Genomic DNA, 13,448 nt, shown 5'->3' with positions numbered 1-13,448 from the left:
GTTTAGGGGTACATAGGTAGTTTATGGGTGTTAGTGTACTTTAGAGCACAGTAGTTAAGAGCTTTATAAACCGGCGTTAGCCCAGAAAGCTCTTAACTACTGACTTTTTTCTGCGGCTGGAGTTTTGTCGTTAGATTTCTAACGCTCACTTCAGCCAAGACTCTAAATACCGGCGTTAGAAAGATCCCATTGAAAAGATAGGATACGCAAATGGCGTAGGGGGATCTGCGGTATGGAAAAGCCGCGGCTGCAAAGTGAGCGTTAGACCCTTTCCTGACTGACTCCAAATACCAGCGGGCGGTAAAAACCAGCGTTAGGAGCCTCTAACGCTGGTTTTGACGGCTACCGCCAAACTCTAAATCTAGGCCAGTGTTTGCAGTTTACAGTGTCTTCCCTGGAGCAGACGCCCCCCCCCCCCAACCTGTGGGCTTTCTTAAGTAAAGACAATGGTGGAGTTTTTTTGCCTGTCGCTGCTGCTACCAGAACTGTAGATGGTATTTTCTGAACAACTTTGAGTTTTCGATGTGCTGTTTTTAATCTATATCTTGTGAGTGTCTGCTATTCAGGGGCACTTTTTTTTTAAGAAAACTATATGTTTTATTTGAGTCGGAGATGCACTCTCTTTCTTCTTTTCAGTTTTGAGTTCAAGGATTCTGGAATACTTCATAAAAAGTGCTAACCTGCGGAGTTCCTACTTTCCTGAATTTTTCCATTCAGGTTCCTTTTGGTGACTTTATTCAATTTGTGCACTCATTACACATATTGAACTCTGTCACGATCACGGATTTTGGTGTGTCTTTTTTGGTGAATCCCATTAGGGCAGTGTTTTGTGCGTTTATATATAGTTTTTGAACTGTACATTTGTTTATTTCACCAAAATGTGTTGCTTTTATATGAGTACCATTCATATAAGTATCTTTGTACTACTTAACCACTGTTTATTTCTCCATATAGGGGTATCATCTATTGCCAATCGCCTTTCTTACAAATATTTATTGGTCTTTTTGCACAACTTTGTACATTTTTGTGTACTTTTTTTTAAGTCAGTTTCGACTTTCACTCGAGTGCAACCAATAACTTGTAATATAAGCACTATTTAGCATGATTGTGATATCTATTGAAAGTATAGGCTGAGTTAGAGTGATGTTAGCCGTGTTTACCTTTCTCTGGTAAATGTGATTAACCATGGACTTGTAAAATCAAGTGGTGCGTTAATGTTAGCATAGTCCAGCAATATTGCTCCTTAGCACGCAACTTGTAATCTGGCCACTTGTAATTACAAGACTTGTGTGTAAAGTTGAAAGAAATTAAAATTCAGGCCTAGTGTGAATTTATGAAGATCAAATCTAGATCTTAGTTTGGTAGATCCTAATAAAGAGATATCAAATAGTCTGTTTCATTGTTGTAATATAAAGCACTAAACAGTGGTGTATACTTAATAGAATCATTGCATGTGTATTATTCATCTATTGAAATGGATTTTACCTTTTATAAATTTTGTAACTTAATTTTTGCAGTGTCTATTCTTGTCACAGCCCTACATGGAGCCTGTGGTCTATACAGGAAGATTATCTAGCATTATGTCATAAAACTTCCAGAGTTGGTTTAGTAGTTAGTGAATTGACTCGAGAAACACAGAGTCATATTTGCTCATGCTCAAAATTGACAGAATATAACTTAAAGGACCAGTCAACACTGTAGATTTGCATAATCAACAAATGCATGATAAGAAGACAATGCAATAGCACTTAGTCTGAACTTCAAATGAGTAGTAGATTTTTGTTAAATAAATTGCAAAGTTATGTCTATTTCCACTCCCCCTGTATCATGTGACAGTCATCAGCCAATGACAAATGCATATACGTATATGCTTTGAATTCTTGCACATGCTCAGTAAGAGTTGGTGACTCAAAAAGTATAAATATAAAAAGACTGTGCACATTTTGTTAATGGAAGTAAATTGGAAAGTTGTTTAAAATGGCATGCTATATCTGAATCATGAAGTTTAATTTGGACTTGAGTGTCCCTTTAAGTTTAAAAATGTATCTATTCTTATCACACTGGGGGCAAACGCTACAGTGAGAAATTGGAAGTGCTAATTTTGCAAGAAAACAGTAAATTGATTGCTGTTTTTTACACAACCTGTTTACTTTGATTTAACATATTTGTTTTTAGGAGCACTGTTTAATATGCCTTTAATGTTTTCAATGAAAGATGCCAAGAGAACTAAGAAAATTGAATAATAGAAGCAAAATTGGAAAGTTGTTTGAATTTGTAGTCTTTATCAAAGTCATGAAGGGACATTTTTGGATTTCCTGTTGCTTTAAAGTTGTGAATTCTTTAGTGTGCACTTCCAGGTCTTTTTATTGATAAAACCCACAATTATAAGAGTTCAATTACATGGAAAGGGAAAAAAATAAGCAAAAATATATTCCATTTTTTTTTTACGACCAATTAAACATTGTTATTACAATCTCAAGGTGTTTTGTGTTGTTTAATGTATATTTAAGAAATAAAAAGGAAATATAGCAACCTAAATGCATTCATATTTCCAAAACACTTGCCTTGTCCAGAATTCAAATATTGTCCCATTCTCACTCCTTGTAATTCAGCTTACAAGGATATCATGATTTTGGCTGACCAGAACTGTTGACATAGCAATCAATATGTTTAGTTGTTTAAAGGGACATTCTAGTCAAAAACTTTCTTTCATGCTTTAGAAAGAGCATGCTATTTTAAACAGTTTTCTAATTTACTTCTGTTATCTAATTTGCTTCATTCTCGTGATATACTTGGTTGAAAAGCATATCTAGATATGCTCAGTATCTGCTGATTGGTGGCTGCATATAGATGCCTCTTGTTATTGGCTCACCCATGTGCATTGCTATTTCTTCAACAAGGGATATCTAAAGAATGAAGCAAATTAGATAATAGCAGTAAATTGGAATGTTGTTTAAAATTGTATTCTCTATCTGAATCATTAAAGAAATATTTGGGGTTTTATAACCCTTTAAGTAAAAGAACTGTGTATAATTGCAAAAATCTTAATTTCAGTTAAACACAATACAGGTAATTACATCTAAGAGCTGCAAACCTGTAAAAAAATTTTATTTACAAGTTACATACTCATAATGTGGAATATTAAGTCTAATTTTTCTATAATTCAGATCAAGAAGTTGCTGATTGATTTGTATCATCTTAAAATGAATACACTTTTCTTTAGATCTTTTGTCAAGTGAAACATTTAATGTCACTTCCCAAGAATTTGGCACACACTGCAAAAAAATAAATAAAAAAATGGTCTTTCATCAAGTTTTAATCAAATGTATATCTAGTTTGTATATTGTAAGATGTCCGCAATTATTTGTAACGATTTGAGCGAATGAGCAAAGAGCTGAAGAGCAATTGAAGTGTCAACACAGTTAATGATATCTGGGAGAAGAATGCTCTGTTATTTAGGAGTCTATAAAATTTACACGGCTACATAAATTCAAAACAGAAACTAAAAGAAACAAACTTGAAAAACAACAAAAAAAATAGACTGGGCTTGAATTCAAAGGAAAGACAGGATGTCTATTATCTAGTGGTTCAAAAATAGCATTTGGCTGAAACATGAATATTTGCTTTTTCAGAGTTTTCTTTTTTTCCCAACAAGATAATTATCTACAATAAGAACACTGATTTGCAGTAATGTAACAAATGCGCTTCCTAATAAAGGCCATTTGTTAACCTACAATTTTAGAGAAACGAAGTCTAAATCTTTTGTACATTTCAGTAAAATATAATCATAAAGGGAGAATTGTCTTGTGTAGATGAAGTAAATTATAATGTCATAAACTCCAGTCTTCCAAGACATTGTCATCTGTAATGCTCTCGGCGACTGAGGTATTTTTTTTATGCTGAAGCTTAAATCAACTGGGGCTGACATTTTTTTTTTGCTGTACATCTGCCCTTGGCTGTATAATGCTGTGAGTTCTAGCAGTTCTCTTCTTTATGTGTTTTTCACAATGTCCCACATGAAGTTAGCATCTAAAATGATGTATCATATATTTCCAGTGTTACCTACATGAGAAAATATGATGAGCAGTGAAATACTTTAAAAACAAAGAAATCAAACTGCCAGTTTCTCACATATAGTTTTGGTGTTTCTCAGTTTTTTTTTATTTTGTTAGCAGTCAAGAAATGTCACATCATTATCTCACAACTTGTACATTGAATACAGAGAGCTATAACTGAACATATATAGCTGTAAAATAAACTTGAACAGTGAAAGAATATTTCATTTATTGTTTGAATTTTTTTATATTTTTAATTGATCTTTGGAAAGAATTAGAGCAGACACACCCAGCCTTGATTACTGCCAACCTATTAAATATAAACATGAATTATATAGAACCGTTACCATCAATATGAAGTGCGCTACATGGTCTCAACAAGCAACGCGCCATGCTATGATCAAATGAAATTCCAGAAGACATGAGAATAAAAGTTGTTGAAATGTATCAGTTTGGAAAGGGTTAGAAAAGCCATTTCTGGCAATAACAGCAAATCACAGTGAGAACCACTATCTCCAAATGCAGAAAACCTGGAACAGTGGTGAATATTCTTAGGATCTGTCAATCACTGACAATTACACTAGAAAAATAAAGAATAGTAACACTATATGGCAGTCACTTATTAGTATGTACAATACCTATATAGCCCCTTAAGGACCAGCGACGCACCCTGTATGTCACTGGCCTTTTTTTGGGACTTGATTGTTTTATAGCGCGGTCTTGCCACCAGCGATGAGACTGCTCTATTCCACAAAGCCTGCTGGAGGGAGGGAATTAATAGCATGTTCTTGCTAGACTTGTGCTATTATGTCCTGAAAAAACCCTTAACGACCAGTGACATACAGGGTACATTGTGGTAATTAAGGGGATAGTAGAGGCAGAAATAAAACTTATTTTTTTATTCATACCATTAAAACACAGTATTGCAGTACTGTGACATAAAAACATTTAAAAAAGAAAAAGGTACTTACTGCAACCTATAGTAAATGTGTGCTTTGCAAATTCCAAATAATCAAATCAAATTGAACAAATTACGGCGTCATCATAATAAAATATATACTATTTGACTGTGAAGCCCATCGTGGCACAGATTTCAAGTAAAAAGCCCCTATCCTTTATAAATTATGTTTTCATAAAGTCCACAAATGGGAAAACTCAATTGGGCCTATCCTATCCTCTCAAGATGTTTGCTACAATTATTGTATTAAAAAGTAGTTAGAGCACAGCCATACTACATTTGTAGCCATGTAATCAAATTAAATTGTCATATATAAAAAAAGGTATAATGTATATAATAGCCTGTAATGAAACCAGAGTATGGAAAGGGTTTAAGTCGGAAGGGGAACGGCATGATACTTAAAGGGACACTAAACCCAATTTTCTTACTTTTGTGATTCATATAGAGCATCCAATTTTAAGCAACTTTCTCATTTACTCCTATTATTATTTTTTCTTCATTCTCTTGCTATCTTTATTTAAAAAGCAGGAATGTGATGCATGGGAGCTGGCCTATTTTTGGTTGAGAACCTGGGTTATGTTTGCTTATTGGTGGGTAAATGTAAGCCTACAATAAGCAAGCGCTATCCATGGTGCTGAACCTAAAATGAGCTGGCTGCTAAGATTTACATTTCTGCTTTTAAAAATAAGATAGCAAGAGAACGAAAGCAAATTGATAATAGGAGTAAATTAGAAAGTTGCTTAAATTGTCATGCTCTAGCTGAATCATGAAAGAAAACAATTAGGTTCAGTGTTCCTTTATGGTTGGAGCCTGTGGTGCATCTCCCCATAGGATGTCTGCCCTGCATTTACCATGATGTTCAACTAGACTGCAGAGTGCCTAAGCATCATGGAAAATGTAGATCCAAAACATCTGGGGTGCCAAGGTTAGCCGTTGTCCAAGGGAGTCTGCTATTTGAGGTTTGGGGAACAGCAAGTGCTCTGCAATAAGGTCTGACTTTAGTAAATGTATTTGAGCTATTTGTGCCTTATCAAGGTTCAATAAAAGTGTCTGTGTCTCCAATGAGTGGTGTTGTGTGTTTATTTATGGGTTAAGTGTTGATGGAAGATTTTTAGGAGGTGGTATCTCTCCCTCTCTTATAATTAGATAATCATGAATATAAGAGTAGGAAGGTTTAACACCTGTGTTAATGTAGATGTATTTTTTAAATTATATTAGTTGTTAAAATAGGGAGAATTTACTGGGTCTATTTCAGGACAGTTACAAATGAGTCATTTGAGTGTGCAACCAATGACTACGTAGAACAGTCAATCCACTTTTAACAGGAATTTAAAAAGCCCCAATTTTCAAAATTAAATTACAGGAAAATAGGACAAAATAAATAATGATAGTGCATTGCAAAGTGGTTTGACTACACATAATTAAAGGGATATGAAACTGAAACATTTTCTTTTGTGATTAAGACAAAGCATACATTTTTTTTAAAGTTTCAAAGTTACTTCTATTATCAAATTTGCTTTGTCCCCATGATATATTCTTTGTTGAAGAGATACTTAGGTAAGAGTACATACATGGCAAAAAATAGGGCTGCGGTTTAGTGCTCTTGCAAATGTATAACATTCTTGCAAAACTGCTGTCATATAATTCTCCTGAGCTTTTTTCAACAAAAGATAACAAAAGAACAAAGCAAATTTGATAATAGAAGTAAATTGGAAAGTTATTAAAAAGCACATGCTCTATCTAAATCATATAAGAAAACAATGGTTTTCATGTTGTCCCTTTAAACATTTTATATTACAATCTCAAGTGTTTAATATCCCTTTAAAATTACACAGTATCGGTTTTGTATATACCTGACAACTTTTCCTTTAGTTTTTCTGAAAATTGTAAAATAACGTCCAGAAAAACAGCAGAAAATGAATGACTCATTATGTAATAAAAAAAAGCTTTTATTTACATTGCAAATTAGTTTATTTGACATTCTATACATAACGAAAAAGCACTAAAGTTATAAATGATAAACTTGGGTGGGCTTGGCAGGAAAAAAAAAAAAGATTTTTGCTTTTGTAATCTTAGAACAAATTTAAATAATTTGTTTTAACATGGTTGGGTCTGTTTCAATGCTATTGTAAAATATTAATATGTGCATAGTTATCTGCATTACAAACAGCAGACATTAACCAAGTACTTAAAAGAATTAAATGTTTAACCATTATTTGAACCCATACAATAAAACATGTTACTAATGATAAGTAAAAACTATACGGCTGTTTCAGGTTACCCGCTTTTCTATTAAAAGAAAAAAGTACATTCTGCGTCTGGTTTAATTTTCTCCGATGATTTCCTGGTATGTTTTTTGTTACTATTGTCCAATCTTTTTTAGATTATATGTATGTGTTATTAGTGTGTGGGAAACTCAAATCCACTTAAAATGTACTCATTGTCTGATATATCACTTTTTGAGCAATTACAAACCCCCAAGTAAATCAATACACGCAGAAAATACCAATAAAACGAATGCAAGAGGCACAAAACTCATATCAAGCATCACATCTGATTAGAGAACACATTCCTGATATTTTCCACATAGCCACCACAAATTACATAAAAAGACAGATATCGTTCATTCTGTTGAAGGGGCCTCCCTGTTAAATTCTGAAGAATAAGATGTCATAACTATAAAAAGAAGTCTTTAAGTAGAGGCCTAAAAAAAGGTTAGAATATTATCTAATATATATATATATATATATATATATATATATATATATATATATATATATACATACACATATATATATATATATATATATATATAAAGTATTTTAACGGCTTATATTTATATTTTAAAGAATATATATGCATCATTTTGTATTGTTTAATTTATTTTTTTATCATGTCATTAGAGTAACAAGCTGGGAATAAGGTCACTCCAGGGTTTCAGTCCCAGAGGTATTTGATTGGCTACTAAACATATTTATGTAGATAATGGTTTCCATTTAATACATTGTATATGGACAGATATGTATGTTAATGTTTATGGGCTACATTACAAGTGGAGCGCTAATTATTTTTTTTTAATATATTTTTATTCAGTTTTAAAAGTATAAGTAACAATTAGGGACACGCAGGATCCCTGCTCCAAATAAACACAAATGGGTGGAATGGACATGCAGGTCCGGTTAAAGTTATTGTCAAGCCATTGATAAAATACAATATTTTTAGTGAAGGGTATCAAAAGGGAGGAATGGGTAATATGAGGGAGTTTGGGGGTGAAAATAATTCACCTAAAATGAACCCTGATGTGTGCTTGGAATATAGGGGGGGGGAGTTAAATTTATTGATTACCGTTTCTAGTCACTTTGGGCAGATGTAAATAAATAGGGGGGATCTCATGTGAGGACAAAACGCTTGCATTATATTCTCCGTTGTTCTCCTACCATCTGTTTCAACAATATGGAGCTACTATGGAGTTAACAATATGATATACTGTATAGTGACATCACTTCTGAGTCTAACTTTAACAGAAAGATTATTTCTAGCATAAAAGGTACAATTATTGTAATGAAATTATGCATATGCCACTTAAATGACAGTGAGCCACTATAGGTGCCTGTAGTCTGGGCGTAGAGAATTATAAGATCCAGGGAAGCATTATCAGCCATCTGGGGTCATGAAGATATATGCTCAAAAACAGGGAATATATGGGCTGATTATTAACCGTGGGAAAAACAATTTTTCAATGGCATCAGAACCCTAGGGGACAACCCAATCCTACATGCAAAGGGAGACATAGCAGACAGAGGCTGATTCTTAACCACATTTTTTCGATAACATAAGACTGTCTCTTAAAGTGGTATTAAACCGTTAATCACTTACAAGAAACTTTCAGTCGACAACTCAATAACTAACAGTTAGAATGGCTTTGTGCCCACAATTATACATTGCTAAATTTAACCCATAACCATTAGCATAGTGTCCAATGAGAAATCAATACAAGCTATTGCTTGTGGCTAGGATAGGCAGGGAGCAATTCAATTGCCTTAGGTGTCTAATCTTGAGCGTTAAAGTGACAAGCTATATGTAACAGTAATATAAACATATATATATATATATATATATATATATATATATATAGAGAGAGAGAGAGAGAGAGGGCTTAGCTCCCCAAATTGGCATAAATGAGTGTCTCAACCTTTCCCCATTCTGTTCAGCAACAGTCTTGACTGCTCTTGGCCGCTCATCAAGAGGAGGCTCCTGCCCATTGACCCGGGTGAAGGAAGGTTGTGCGCTGTTATCAAGTTTCCAGCTATGTTCCGGAGTCTGTATGTGAGTGGTTTATCGGTATCTAGGAGACTTAGAGAGCAGAGGTTGCGATATGAGGTATCAATTGGGGCTGCTGTTCCAAGAATGGCGTCCTTTGACTCTGAATATGATAGAGTCTTGTGCCGGCTATTAGCAGACATGCTCAGCCAATTCTCTGCTGTGGGTCTCGCTGCTGCCAAGCATGAGCCGCGATCTGTTGCCATGGAGGGCAAACAAGAGCAGGACTCTGACCATATGGGTCCCGCTGCTGCAGAGGTGCGTCTCCGGGAGCGTATGCTATAACCCCTGTAGTAGTGACATGAGCTCCAGGCAACACTTGTTTGCTGTGAACATAAGGGATCTCCCCTTCAATACAACCCTTGCGGTGTCCTAGAGGTTCCCTGTCCTCAGTGCGTCCACAGTTCCCACTCGTAGCTGCATCCACAAGCCCTCCATTGGTAGCCTTGCAGTACATATTCTGCATCGTAGGTAGAAATTGGCCATCATCATGTGCAACTCTCGGCTGAGGACAGGAAACAGTTATGGCATGATCTTCGAACTCCTCCACCAGGTGCACATCATCTCCCTCGAGGGAGTCCGCTTCCCATGCTGCGTCCGTTAGGCCAACATTGCCGCTAGTAAGAGTAGATGATTTCTCATCAAAACACCTCTTGATTAGGAAGTGCAGTTTCGTGAAGTGCTCCTCTAGAATTATATATATTATATCTACTGTCATATGTGGCGGCTCAGTAACGGGGATCCCTATAACGGATACCCTTCCTTCAAACAGATTCAAAAATAGACTTATGTAAAATTTAAGCCAGAGTTGAACTGAAATATATCCCCCACACAGGAAGACGTATCACACGGGTCTCAAAAGAATTCTTTCTTACCTTATTTAATGTTAATTCACGAAATCATGTTTTATTTGACAAATGAGTCACACAGAAGTAATTCATCCATATACAGTCAATAATATTTTTAAGATAGATAGTGGATTTCCGGCTACTTCTATATATAGGGAACTGCAAGTAATGTATAATGTTTGATTGTCACAAGACCATATCAGACCTATCCAACGTCTCGTCATCAAGAACGAACGTATTAATTGTTTGATCTATAGATCCAAAAGTGGCAGTGTTTGAATCCACTTCTTCTTCTCCTACATTATTCATATCTTAAAGAAGAACACATTCTATTAATACCTACAGGGATGCGAGTAAAGCAACTCACCAATTAGAGAATGAGAGCATTATGGCTCAAATGAAATTTCCCCAGGAGATGTCTCTATTCAAGCCTTTGGGGACCATGGTGTCTAATTGTCTAATCCACTGTGCTTCTTTGCGAAATAATATTTTTTGTCTGTCCCCTCCTCTACGTAAAGGGGGGACTCCATCAATGACTTGAAACCGTAACTGACTCTTGTTGTGTGCCAATCGAGTAAAATGATGGGCCACAGGTGCATCTTCGTCATCCTTACCTATGGCTGCTTTGTGTTGACATATCCTATCACGGACAGTCTGGGTGGTCTCTCCTACATATGCCAGGCCACATGGGCACTTAATGACATATATGACATATTTAGAATTGCAGGAGAACCTTCCATTAATTGGAATCCTTTTACCCGAAAGTGGATGGGTAATGTGATCCCCTTGTAACATGGAATGACAAAGAGCACAATTCATACAGGAGAAGGAGCCTTTCTTAGCAATTGTAATGGGTTTTCTCATGGTACCCCAATCAGCCCGTATAAGTTCATCTTTCAAATTTCTATTTCTCCTAAAAGAAAATAATGGAGTCTCATTGAAAATCTTGCCCACGTTTATATCCTCTCTCAACAGGTGCCAGTGTTGTAGTATTATCCTTTTTAAGACTTTACTATGTAATCCAAAATGGCTCACAAAGGGCACCGAAATTTTTTTTGATTCACGAGTAGTCTTACTCAGTAGGCTAGCCCTGTCAATATTCAATATTTTATTCATATTCTCTTCCAGAATTTGCATTGGGTAACCTCTATCCAAAATTTTTTTAGACATTTCATCCAATCTCTGTAGGCAAATAACTGGATCATCCACAATCCTTTTGGTCTGCAGCAGCTGGCCCAATGGAAGGTTTTTGATCAGAGAGGGGGGATGGAAACTTTCATAACGTAAAGTGTTATTCCTATCCGTTTCTTTAGAGAATAAATCACGTCTGAGTTTGTGGTCTACAATCGATATCGTAGTGTCTAAAAAGCTTACTTTAGACTTACTTGCTTCTATAGTAAATTTTAATGATTCATGCGCCGAATTGAGTTTTGATACAAATTGTGCCAAACCATCGTCACTACCAGTCCAAACAAAGAAGATATCATCTATGTAACGATACCAGCCCAAAATGGACTTCTTGTACCCTTCATCCCTGAAGACCACATCCTCCTCGAACTTACCTACAAAGAGGTTCGCATAAGTTGGAGCTACCTTGTTTTTGGACATAGAAAGTGTCTTCAAATAAGAATTTTTTTTCATAAAGAATGATCTTAAAGAGATCTTTGATGAACCTTCTTTCACTCGGGGAATATAGGTTGTCCTTGTCTAAGAAATAGAATATTCCCTCGATTCCTAACTCATGAGGAATCGAAGTATATAGGCTGGCTATATCCATTGTTACAAGCTGGCTATTGGTGGGAACTACCAGCGATGATATTTTGCACAAAAAATCAGTCGTATCCTGTAGATACGAACTTAAATAACCTAACAGAGGTCTAATGAGTTGATCCAAGAATACTGCAATCGGTTGAAACATTGAATCAGTGCCTGCGACAATCGGTCGACCCGGAGGATCAAGAAGTTTTTTATGTATCTTGGGTAATACATAAAACACCGGTATAATCGGATGTTCTTTGATCAGGAATTTAGCCTGTTTCTTTGTAATGATGTCAGAGGCTAAAGATTCCTCAACTATCTTACTGATTTTGCTTTTTACCCTCAACGTGGGGTCAGCCGTCAATTTAGCATAATTCTCTGTGTCTTGTAATTGTCGGAGGACCTCCTCCTTATATTTGTTTTTATGCATAATAACAAGGGCCCCGCCCTTGTCGGCTGGCTTAAGGATCAAGTTCTCATTTTTCTGAATGGATTCAAGTGCTAGCTTCTCTTGTCTAGAAATATTAGACTTAACTTTTGTACGAAAATTTCTTTTAAATTTTTCAAAATCCTTTTTGATTAAAGTAATATATGCTTCAACTGAAGCATTAGTATGAGGAGGATTGAAAGTGCTTTTAGGTTTAATATTTCGTACATGAAATTGAAATGGACTGGTAGACTCAGCTTTGTTTATTTCCTCTTTATTCACAAAAAAACTCTTTAGTCTAAGATTCCTAAAGAAACGATGGAGGTCACATTCTAGTGCAAAAAAATCTGGGGTGGTAGTTGGGACAAAAGATAATCCCTTTTGTAATACCCCTAAAATTGCCTCACTGATCTCAATCCCTGATATATTCACTACTAAACTCTCTGTTCCCTCCGATTCTGTCGGGTTGAGATCTGATATGTAGTGTCTCCTGTGTTTCCTCCCCCCCCTCCTCTTCTTCGATTCCTTGTGTCACGTCCTCTTAAGGGAAAAGGGACTGAAGAGTCACTGAAATCACTGTCAGATGAGGACTCACCCGGGAAATTATATAATTGTGCCCCTCTTCTAAACCTTCTAAAAGGTGTGAAGTCTGGATTCCGCCATCTATAGACTTTGTTATTTTGGTAATCAGTAAGATCCCTCTGAAATTTCTTGTATTTCTTACTTTCTAAACTCTTTTTAAAGGTAGATAGATCACTGTCCAATTTGGACTTAAAATTGCTGAAGTCTGTTTCAGTCTTTAACTCCTTGAGAGACAGTTCCACTTTGTCAATCTCCTGCTGCATTTTAGGCAGTTCCTTCTGTATATACTCAATTGTCAAAATTAAGATATCATAGGAGCATTTATTTAAAATGCCCTCAAATTTGTCACAATACTCTGAATTCTCCCTAAACAGTGTGGGATGAAGATGACTTCTGAGACCCCTAGGAATACGCTTCTGTCTGAAGTATTCTGCTAAGGTAACCGAATGCAACTCATATACAATTTTTTGCTTTATCATCTGCTCTAAACTCGGCGGTTC

This window comes from Bombina bombina, chromosome 10 (assembly GCF_027579735.1).
Source record: "Bombina bombina isolate aBomBom1 chromosome 10, aBomBom1.pri, whole genome shotgun sequence".
NCBI classification, from domain to species: Eukaryota; Metazoa; Chordata; class Amphibia; order Anura; family Bombinatoridae; genus Bombina; species Bombina bombina.
This window is presented reverse-complemented; position numbering follows the sequence as displayed.